This window comes from Schistosoma haematobium, chromosome ZW (genome assembly GCF_000699445.3).
Source record: "Schistosoma haematobium chromosome ZW, whole genome shotgun sequence".
NCBI classification, from domain to species: Eukaryota; Metazoa; Platyhelminthes; class Trematoda; order Strigeidida; family Schistosomatidae; genus Schistosoma; species Schistosoma haematobium.
Window position 1 is genome coordinate 54,147,469 of NC_067195.1, and position 12,819 is coordinate 54,160,287.

Sequence of the window (12,819 nt, forward strand, 5' to 3'; positions counted from 1 at the left end):
TTTAAAGGTTATCCGGTATAAATTAGTTAATGCTAAAACACTGTCATCAAAGTCATAATTATCCTATTTAAACGAATTAACTATTCAGTTTTAAGAAATATTCAATGATATATTTTTCAATAGTGATGTAGTTTTTAACATTAAGTAACGGTTTCTTTTCTATATAAATCAACATGGGGGATTGGGATTAAAGAATTTTCATAGCTTAAATTACCAATTGATCTTAGATAGACTACCACTGGAAGTCAAGAAATGATGGGTAGTTTTTAAGTCCTAGCATACGGCTTTTCATTATTAAGAATCCCAAAACACATTGGGTGCATGCTCAACCTCTAGACCATTGATCCATCATCCAATTATTTACATGCTTAAACTCAGTCGACCAGCAATATTCTGTGACCATCTTCCATTGCATTCGGTGGTTGACTATCTCAACTCCGATGTGGTTTGACTCCAATTAATACGATTTCTCACCGGAACTCCAGGAATCGTATCTTGAAGCTAGTCACTACTGAGCCCATGAATTAACTAACCTATCATAAGATACAAAACTATTATTCTGAAATGAACCTTCCAATACTCCGTTTTCTTTTTAAAAAACTTAGGAAAAATGAATACTCAAACTATATCCACATTATTCTAAACATAATAAATTCACCATCAGTTAAATATATTTCCAGGTTTTCCATGGTGGTCTAGCTTCAATTGGCTCATGATTTCAACTTGTGAAATTTCTAAAAATCTCCACAAAACCCATTCTGATAATAATAATCACCTGCTCACTAGTGACTGACTTCAGGAGAAACTCCTGGAGTTCTAGTGAGAAGTCGTTACCAGTGGAGTTCAACCAGGTCTGTTGTGAGATAGGAACTCACTGAAGACAATGGTGTACGGTGGCGCAACTTCGTGGATTGGTTGAAGTTAGACATTAACACCGTTGGATGCCGGCTCAGTGGTCTAATGGTTAAGTGCTCGCGCGCGAAGCCAGTAGGTCCTGGGTTCGAATCCCGCGGGGGGCGGGTTCGTGGATGCGCACTGCTGAGGAGTCCCATACAGGGGTGAAACGGCCGTCCAGTGCTTCTAGGTTTTCCATGGTGGTCTACCTTCAATTGGCTCATGATTTCAACTTGTGAAATATATTTCTGTTAGACACTTTAGAAATCCACAATCGCTCATAACATTCAATGACTTAACTCTCAACATCAAAAATTACAGTACTGTAAAATAGCTTGTACTTTATGTAACTATTAGTTTGGTCGAAAGTTTTCCACAAACGATTTATCCTAGTATCGTTTGATAAACAATGTTGATTTATAATGGTAGATAGTTGGAGGGAAGTGATGGAAGACCACGAACCTAAATTTATTGCTAATTGGAACATTTGGTCTGGCCTGCAAATGTTTAAGTTTTAGACTATAAAGCCGGGATCCAATGGTGAATCGCCTACCTGATTCTTGATATGGCATCAGATATTTGTTTGTAATACTTGCATGACGATGCTCCTCACTTATTATATCGTCTACTGATTAGGTTTATGTTGAGTAAAATAATTCTTTTATTCTGGATATAAGTGTTCATCTGGATAAATCAACAAGTCTTGGAAGCCAATATTTATTCAGAAATTCGAAGGACTTTCTGTAAGACAAAATAATAACCATGTAAATTATGTTTTGTTATTTAGTCATCAGTTCATTCAGGTTCCGACGTAAGAGTGAAATAAATTTGACTAGATGAACATGTGTTTCCAAGTTATCTATACGTTAGATAAGTTATCTCATTCAGTGATACACTGATATATGTTGGTCTAACAATATTAGGACGAAACGCTCGTCCTGGATTCAACTGCTAACCATCATTCAATCCTGCTTATAATGCTTTTGACTTAATGATAGTATCAAGGCGATCCCGCACAGGATTCACATATGCCAATAAAAGACTAATCAATTACAGTCCTAAACATCAATGAGAAGATTCAAACAAACAATACCAAATGAATTGAATATAGAATAGTGTTTATTAAATAAGAAAAAGGGGTGAGAATATAATTTATGGACGACCTTTGAGCGACGTTAGACTGACCTTGAGAGTGTCCACCTAATATCTAGGACCAAACAAGGGTTATAAATCTGTATAAGAAATCAGAATTATGATTGACAGTTGATGTTTAAAGTTAGAAATTAGATTTATGGTTCTTATCACGAACTGACATCAACTAGAATGCCAAGACTCTATTTAACCAAATGGATGAGTGAATTTCACGCTAAAATTCGAGACCTATTATACCTGATGATTGGTTCGTCCATAAATGTGATAGTCTCTCCGAAAAAGATTGTATATTAATTACTCTTTCAAATGTTATATGTCCCACTAATATATGTCTTTATTTATTTATTTTTGATGAAATTATTGATTAAACTAAGGTCACTCATTATATAAAGGATTATCCGTACTATGACCGTGAACTCACTTAAAATCTCCTTAAAACTATTTATATTAGACAACAACAAAATGAAACACACACACACAACTAGGTCAATAGATAATCAAATAAATAAAGTTTTTTTTCCCTGTTCTGTCAAAAGAAAAACTTATAAAGAAAAAAGTTTGACAACAATTTTTATGACCTAAGAAACTATTCGATAAGAATTAACTAATAGAAATTACTAAAAAAAGATAAAAGATTTATCAGTTTAGGGGTTGTGGAGATTGTTAAGTTTTTGATTGAGATCATAAACCGATTGATGTTAGACCGCCATTGAAAACTTGGAAGCACTAGACGGCCGTCTCGTCCCGCGAGCGGGATCGTGGGTGCGCACTGCTAAGGAGTCTCACAATAGGACGAAACGGCCGTCCAGTGCTTCCAGGTTTTCAATGACGGTCTAACATCAATTGGTTTATGATCTCAATCAAAAAGAAAATTTAGGTTGATGAAAAGTGTTTACAAATTATGATTGTGCATTTAACACAAACAGAAATATGTTGAATACATCAACATTCATGAACGTTTCTGTATTTTATACCATCATCATTCTAAGTGTGTTTTTTCTTTTGGAGAGAGGGGAAATTTTCATCAATAATTTAATGTCATTTGATTGAGATCACGATTAGTGTTGAACCATCAGTGAAAACTTGGAAGCACTGGATGGCCGTTTTGTCCTATTGTGCACCTTCACAACCCCATCTGGGATCGAACCTGAAACCGTCGGGTACTACAGTAAGCGCTTTACCTTCACATCACCCATTCGATATCCATTGACTTATAAGTTTAACTTCGATCAACTGACGTTTTTATTATTTTTTTAACCCTCTTCTTCAAAACTTATATTTTTGGTTTGTTAAAAATGTCTACAAACTTGCACACCAACTAATGTGTATTCTTCAAAGATATCCTTAAATAACGAATTCGCTTTCACACACTACCAATTCTGAAAGTTTTTGTTTTTTTGTTGTTTCAATAATCAGGACATCATTCAGGCGATTTTTGTAGACTTTAGGCCCCTTGAATGAATGTTTCGATAATATTTGGATTTACAAACAATAATATTATATTAATAACAATAAATATCATATCATTCAGCAAACAATCACAGAACTAATATGAAAGACTTAAATTTTACTGACACTATTCAAATCGTATAGACTATCCATTAGTTTACATTAATTTTGTTTATTTTTTGATTATTAGAAAATATACTCTGTAAAAGCAATTTTTTAATGTTTGTGTTTATCTGCTTTGACAAATGTTTCTATATTGTATCCTTTGATGATTACTTAATCTAAAGCAAATAATCTCTTTGGTAAATTTCGATAGTGTAATAAGAAGACGAAAATTATCAGAACTATATGATATATTAGAGCAATACATGTCGAACAATCTGATCACACCTACCCTAGTAATATTAACTTATTATCCAGAGTGATTAGGTTTCAAAATGTTTTCGCATTATTTCTTTATTATCCTAGTCACCTCTTTTCCCCTTCATTTCTAGTCTAGTTGACCTTTTATTTTTTTATATATAAATGTTCTTAACAAGTATATTATGTATGATCATATTATTCGAAATGTATTACACAAATATATCACATAGTCCTGATAATCTTCTTATTACACTATCGAAATTACTCAATCATAAATCAATAATTGAAATAATCGATAAATAATTGGTTTTTTTTTCTGTCTATCTATCTATCTAGACAATTTATATTGCTTATGTTGTATCCTGGCGAAGATTAAATTACGAGTAACTTCTGAGACCTATTAATGGACTAATATTATCTATATATTCTTATGGTATAACTACTTAGTAACTAGATGTGTATATCTATATTCCTCTTATTATAAACTTCATTTTGATCTATAGATTGTTATTGAACGATTTACTGTTCTTAATTTATGTTCAGTTTATTGATTACAGTCTCCCACGTTCACAGCCACTTTGAGCTTTATTTTGTATAAATGTTATTTATTATTTTATGGGGTGGTGCCGTCTATTTGGTTGATATATATACCCAGTATGTCTGAAATAAAAGATTCGCATAGCGGAAGCTGTTATTGATGTTCTGGACTCAACTGAACGGGCTAAGCGAGCAAATGACCAATAAGGACGCTATGCGGATCAGACCGGTCGAACCTATTTGGTTAAGTACTGTACAAGAGTGAATAAATCGTACTTCCATTGACGAATAAATTACGTGATAATTAGCCACATTTAAAGCTACAACACCTTAGATAATTAAATAATAAATAGGCAGTTAAAGTAAACTTTCATCTTTAGTAAAACAATGTGATTTTGTAAAGTAATTAAAAATTAAACTGGAAAACACTAGCTAGTTGTTTACTTTTTGTTCGACATATTTTTTTATCAAAATGAGTTTTGTGGAGATTTTAGGAATTTCACTGGTTGAAATCATGAGTCAATGGAAGCTAGACCACCATGGAAAACCTGGAAGCACTGGACAGCCGTTTCGTTAGACATTAACACCGTTGGATTCCGGCTCAGTGATCTAGTTGGTAAAGCGCCTCACGTGAGACTGATAGGTCCTGGCTTCGAATCTCTCGGGGTGCGGGATCGTGGATGCTTACTGCTGAGGAGTCCGATACTGGGACGAAACGGCCGTCCAGTGCTTCCAGGTTTTCCATGATGGTCTAGCTTCAATTGACTCATGATTTCAACTAGTAACTTTTTTTGTTAGAAAAAATATCTACATTAATAACTTGTGTAGTTGTCATGGTATTCAACAAAAGGAATGGAAGTAGTAAAATTTAGAATAATAATACATATATTTTCTAATGTATATTTATTCAATAAACGATTTATGGTAATTCAATGTTGTATTAACTATAAGCTTATATTTAACTTACTTAAGAATTATAGTTTTCAGTTAACAAATTACATTTTCTAATTTAGTTTTAATAGAGATTATTATTTATTATTTAAAATGTATCACAACCTACAATGCATAGATTTAAAATTCTAAATAATATTGAATAATGAGAGGTATTTGTCTATATCTTTTAGAGTTCTGATTAATAATTTGGGAAAAGAATTACAGCTATTCATGGTCTATCGATAATCGCATCTTAACTAAAATAAATATAATTTTTTTGTTATATCTTGATATGACGAGAACAAAAAGTCGAATTTAAACTTCACCCCATTACACAAGCAAATGACTATCAGGACTCAATAGCTAAGTAGATAACACGACGGCGTTTGAAGCGAACGGTACTGGCTCCGAGTCTCAGAGTGAAAATTAACTCTGGGATGCTAGTACATTCAGCTGATGAGTTTTATGTAGGATGAAACGCGCGTCCTGAATTTCACTGCCAGCCAATGTCCATCTTTGGTTTTAATTTCTGTTATTTGTCGTCTAAATAATTGTGAAACTTCAGAAGTTGAAGTTTTTTTATTAGGATATTTTGAACGTGTCATTCTTATAATAAACAGTCTATCCATTGTTCAATCTCTTTGGGATATGACGGGGAGAAAAGTCGAAATTCAATTGATTTACTCATTATGAGTCTTGTTCAACATTACTTCCGTTTTGATTCAATGTGGTGATTATTCAGTGTAGTATTTGTATTGTTTTCTCGTATGATATTTATTCTGTATAATATACGATATTCTTGTATTCCATTGACATGGACTATGCTCAGTATGTGATTTCATCCTAATTATTAATCAAAGTGTGTATACAATCAATATATAAATGACTATCGTCGTCGTCGCGTGTCGGTGGTCAATAAATCTTCACTTATACCAGTCTTTATGTTTTTACCTTCACGTCGTGGGAATTACCGAGGTCTCTCGTTTCGAGTATAAGTGATAAGCGTTTCCGACACAACAATCAGTGACGACCAGATATAACAAGTAGCATTCAATTGACAAGTTATAATATATCTCAATTAGTAGTAAGATTGTATTTCTGACGTTTCATAACTTAATGTAAGGCACTTTTTTCAATGAACCCACAATTTGTGACATATAGAAGGAAAAGATTCATAACACTAAGCCAAAATTTATAAATGAAAACAAGATTAGACATAAACTTAAATCTAAATTTATTGAATATACTAGATACTTCAGAATACTGTACATACATGAGAAATCTTTTAAATCGTGTTCAAAATATTACCACTTCCTATAGTTCTTTTATCTAATAGTGAAAAGTATCTTGAAAGCACTTCTTATACAAATAAATAAACAATGAAAATTATGTAGCTATCATTATTATGGTTGAACTTGACAATTTTAAATAAATTGTGCATTGAGAAGACTGGTATTAATAGGATTCATGATATACCCGTAATATCCCAATGAATAGAAAATTGGCGAGACTATAATTTATGGACGAACCAATCAAATTTAGGATAACAGGTCTTGGATTTTGGCACGAAATTCACCCACCCATTTGACCAAATAGCGTCTTGGCATTTTAGCTGATATCAGTTCGTGGTGAAAACCCTAAATCTAATTCTTCAAACTGCTTTATAACCCTCGTTTAGCCCTAGTAAGTAGATAGACACTCTCAAGATCACTTTGGTCTCGCTCAAAGGTCGTCCATAAATTATAGCCTCACTGAAAATCCAGTTTCTGATGTTTTACAACTTGGTGTAATATGATTTATCGGAGCAATTAAATAAAATCACTGATTTTCTTGATGAATATCATGTGTTTTTGTTTCATTTCAGTAATAATCTATTCAAGTAGCTTAATCATGAAAAGTTAATTTCTTGAATTATTTTAAACTTTTAAAAAATCACGGAAATACTCTGAACTCTCCTATACACAGAATGGTTACATTATAAGGGATGTGACATCAATAGTTGATTAAATAGTCTCCTTGTTGGTGATAGAGGTCAACATCTGTGAAAAGTTAAAAGCTTTAATTATGAACAAAGAATAAACGGAACGGCCGTCCAGTGTTTCCGAGTTTTCCATGGTAGTCTAGCTTCAATTGACTCATGAATTCAACTATTAAATTACCATAATACCCACAAAACCTCTTTCTGATAAAGTTAATTAGTTGTTTCAAAGGGAATATTTCATTTTCTACAGTTTACATCTACTGATTTGTAACCTTTCTTATATACATTAAATGGAATTTTGAGCAAACAAAATAACATATCAGTTTTACGTCCAATCATGTCAAAAGTAATTAGTCGGTAATTATCATGCAAAAATTGATACTTCATATGACAAACTAGAATTAGATCTAAAAATTATGAATTAATTCATTAAAAAGCAAGTGAGCTAAAAAAATATTGATATTGACCAACCATTTATGGGATTTAATCGTGTTATTTTTCATTTTAGAGATTTGTACATAAAAATCTTATTGTAGCGGAAATTCTATTTATCTGACTAGTAGTTTTGTCTTTAACTTCTAATCATTGGAGGTTTAATGTCTATAATTCGATCTTGCGAGTAACCATTACCTAACTATATTGTATCATTGTATCTCACTTATTGATCAAGATTTTTTTCACTTTAACGATCGAGAATTCGTTCATCAGATCATAAACTCTTTTTTATATAACCGCTTTACATGATGAATTAAAAGCAACTCGAGACTGACTAATATTCAGTTGAAGGTGAACAACCTTTTAGTTTTGATTTGATCTTCTTATCGGTGAAAATACAAAACTACACATTGTATGGAGTTTAAGAACTCCTAGTTTGAAGATACAAGCCTGATACTACTGCATAAATAAATGGTAATCGAATATATACATACTTTTTTAAATCTCAGTCTATCTGTGGCTGGGCTACACCGGTCATATCCGCATGTTAAAATCTACGATTTCTATCATGAATGTATTTTTTAGCGACTACCCTAGATAAAACGAGATAGGAGTTTCGGACTACTGTGAACTAAATGCAGTTAGAAATTAGATTCGGATGCATTCCATGAAACCTAAAGGATTCGGATTGAATCTTATGGAGGCACATGTCTTTGATATACTGAAGTGTTCCAAACTAAGAATCATCTGTCAGATACACCTTAGTTTTCAATCATTTCCTAGCTGATCATAATATGATGTGTAAACTAATTGCATACATTTTTTAGATCATTTCATTTAGTAATCTAGTAGAACTCGTTTTTAATTTTTATTATGATCAGACGACTGTAAATGTAAATTTTACGTCTAATTATACTGTTTGTAGAGTCCTTTGATAAGAAGATCAACCATTTTTACACTATTTTGAAAACTAAGTTATTTCAAGAGAAGTATTTCATTACTTTTGATACAGATGAAAAATCTGTTTTTTATTTAACAGAAAATGATTATTGTTATCAAAGTAGAAACTAATTTTTAAAATATCCTACTTTTATCAAAATGCATGTGATATTTTATTTATTTCTGCCACATTCGATAGATTGTAAGATAAACTATAGGCAAATGGGAAGTATCGTTTGTACAAATGCACGAAAAAATCGACGTTTTCCTACTTTGAAAACCACTAGTTCTGTTTAGGACTTATGAAAACAATGTATCTGGACCTATGTTGATGTTCAGATATCAATGCGTTATTCCTTGATTTGGTTAGGTCAGACAGCTACCAACTTATACAGTGGTTATAATGTTTATATCATCACTAATGTCAACATTGAAATCTTGGAATATCCAGCTGATTACTCTTAAATAACATGAAATGTACTTTGCGAATTCTACTAATAACCACAACCCAACTATTCTAAAATACTTCTGACATAATGGTTGTATCAAGACGATCCACCCAAGGTGATCATATTTCTACAAAGTTTAAACGAGATACAACTCTGAATATCAACAATTTGATCATTCAAACCCCTGCTAGTAACAACATATTCCGAAAGCGAATTTGTTTCTTAATCATTATATTCACTTAAAATAAAATCGTCCATTTGAATAAGGTTTTGTCCTTAGTCAGTGATGATTTCAGTAAAATGAAATATTATCCCAGTCAACAGTTATCATTAATATTATGTAAGCAAAATCTTCGTTATAAATTATGACAAAACTATGTTCAATCATTTTTATATTCCTTCTTATATGGCTGTAATACAAATGTTCACTTCATACCATAATATTTATTATCATTTAATATTTATGATGACTTGTGTTGTATTCAGAAGTATTAGATAAAACTTATTCAAAATCATTGATTAAGAAGTTGTTGTTATTTTTCTTTGAAAAGCTTCAGATATATATTTATTTTCTAACAGCGGACAATAATATCTGGGACCTCAGATCGTAATAATAATAATAATAATAATAATAATAATGTCATCGGTTATTTATCAAACTACTAAATTTCTATCTCTAAGGTTATCTGGCTCATTTATTAATATCAACATTATCTCGTAGATGAAAGCACATTTATTGGACAAATCCCAAATAAAACGGAAGTTCCATTCTAGATCTCACCATTAGCATTCATCAAAATATACCAAATCTTAAATGTCTAATCTTAAAATGTTTTGAGTATCAAACATTACTGCTGCTATCATCATGATATTAATAGACAGAAAATTGGTTATCTTTTCAATAAGACCCGAATGATATCTTAACCAAATCAAATCAAGGTTTTCATTTCAGGGAGATTGTAGTTTTAAAAAGATCTAAATCAGGAATCCATTTTAAACACTTGGTTGTATTAGGTTCGAAAACCATAAATAATGATTATTAATGTACAGCTAGATAATGAATAGTTTTCAGAAATTATTGCTCATATATATTTATCCTTAATAATTTTTTAAATGCTCTCAGAGGTATGAAACCCTTCATTTCATAATTTTATTAGATAACTAAAAGTTAGTTTGATTAAGATTTGAAACCAAAGAAGAAACAACTAATAATAATCAACAAGCGATTCACAGCTGTTTCCCCCCCCATTTCAGGACTCTTCATCAGTGCATAACAACAGTCAGAGACAGATTCGAACCCAGAAGCTATGAATTTAACAATGAGCATAATATTACTTAATCCACCGATCCTTATCTTTTTACATCTAACTAAATCATGGTACGTAATATATTATAAAGTCTGTCATATTTTCCTAAGCACAAATAACTATTATTAAACGTTAGAAAGCAAGCCTTGTAATACTCAGTACGCGTAATATTCGAGAAATACTTTAAGAAATTTTAAATCGATATATGTCTATAAATTCTAAGAATTAACTTTCCTCTCTGATAAATGATCGCAAAATGTAACAAAACAACCATATAATATCATCTGACTTTTAATTGGTGCTGTGACAGATGTCGAATGATAATGAATAACATAGACAACTTGTGAGAAGTCTCCTATCCTGAAATATATCTCACCAAAGATAAGTAAAAAATATTATGTATGTGACCAGCAGTGTAATACAGGATGCAAAATTGTCACCGAAATAAACCAGTATCTTTCCGCAGGTCTTCAGTTTTCAGACTTGAACCCAGAATATTTTCCTTCAAATGCCGAATTCGTTATCCTCTAAACTACTGAGTACTCATAACCATTAAATCCAACGATTATGGAAGCATTAAGATTTGTATTTTACGTTTGTTAATATTCAGGACTGTAGATGATCATTTTTTGTTGCCATATATGTAAATCACTATATAACACTGTCATTAGTTTTAACTGATTTGTCATGTGGCTTGCAGTAAAAGTCAACACAAACCCTTAATAATAACAAGAAGTTATCTTAACCACTTTTGTTTTCATCTCCATCTTCTGTTCCGACTTGGAAAATACACTAATCCAAAACACAAGAATAATAATATTACAAACTTTAACGCATATTATACGAAATCTACAGCTTTTATTTGCTTTTATGGAAAAACCATAATGTACCATATTAAAATCTTTAATATTCCTGAATCAAATGTATATAAGCTAATGTATTCGATATATAAAAACACATATATACAAAAGCACTTTCACGTTGGATAAATAAATACCATTGCTATAAACGTTTCGAATAAGTATCCATGATATTATCTTGTGAAATTTAAATCATTTCAGGGTATATAATTGTTGTTTAAAATAAAATTATGATCAGAATGGAGTTTGTGAAGATTGTAGTAATTTAACTAGCTGAATTCATGAGTCGATGTAAGGCAGATCACCATTGACAACCTGGAAGCAATGGACGGCTGTTTCGTCCTATTATGAGACTCCTCAGAAGTGCGCGTGAACAGTGTCGGCTAGAGATAGGTATCTACGCAAGACAGTCGATAAACAGTTGCGCATCCACTCATAGATTGATGGAAGTTAGACACAAGACCAAAGGTTCTGGGTTCGAATTCCGCGTTCAGGATCATGAATACGCACTGTTGAGGAGTTCTATACTAGGACGAAACTGTCATTCAGTACCCCCAGGTTTCCGATGATAGTCTAGCTTACATCGAATCATGAATTTGACTATTAAAGTAAAATTGACAAGTGTATAAATCAATAAATTTCAGTTTTTAACAATAACAATAATCATTTTACTTATATACAACTCACCTTCGTAATTCCTCATGAAACAATCCACAATATTCATTGATAAATGATAAATGATTTTAATAACATCATAATAATAAATTAGATGTTCTTAAAATGTAATCGTCATTGAATACTATAACTGAGCAAATAAATTAATCCATACTTTGTAAGGAATAATTTGAAATGATAAAGGAAATATAAAGAAAAATTTCCACTAGAATGAAGCAATGATAATACTAATAAGAGCAACAGCAGCAACAACAACAATAATAATAACACCAATCAAAATCACTTATGTTTAGTCATTTTGATCTGGGTTTTTTTATTTATTTATTCGAATAATGATCATGAGCTGATAAATGAACTGGTTCGTTCTATACTGGCAGTAATAATAATAGTAGTGATGGAGCACCTGCTAATAGTCGACCAATGTTAGGCAAATGAAAGAATAAACGGCAGTCGTACTAAAAATATTGATCATCTTTTTATGTTAGAAAACAGACATGAAAGGACAGATTCATATATATATATATATATATATATATATATATACATATATATGTTACTTGTATGCTGATGCATATAAATACATGCATACATTTGACGAAAATTAGAGAAGGGGAACAAATTATCCTAAGGTGAACTAGTGAGAAGTGATCGAATGAAAAGACTAGTTTGCAAAAATCTATCTTTTTTTTCCCAAATGATAGGCTAGAGATAGCTAAGTGAAATTTTTTTCTATTTTACTATCGAAAAAATAAATAAATAAAGATGTCGTTAATTTTCAAAATAAATTTAATCAATATATCGTTATATGAATTATTGGATCGGTTAAGATTTGAGTGAGATGATAA

The 12,819-nt window shown here is 31.4% G+C and overlaps 1 protein-coding gene across 1 annotated transcript in view; it reads right to left on the bottom strand.

The window, feature by feature from the left end:
• CHRNA2_2 (Neuronal acetylcholine receptor subunit alpha-2) overlaps nt 1-12,468 on the bottom strand; it is a 94,955-nt gene extending 82,487 nt beyond the window's left edge. The window contains exon 1 of the mRNA XM_051211770.1: nt 11,987-12,468. The gene's annotated coding sequence lies outside the window, so the exon portion shown is untranslated. The remainder of the gene's footprint in view (nt 1-11,986) is intronic.
• Nucleotides 12,469-12,819: the final 351 nt, after the last annotated feature.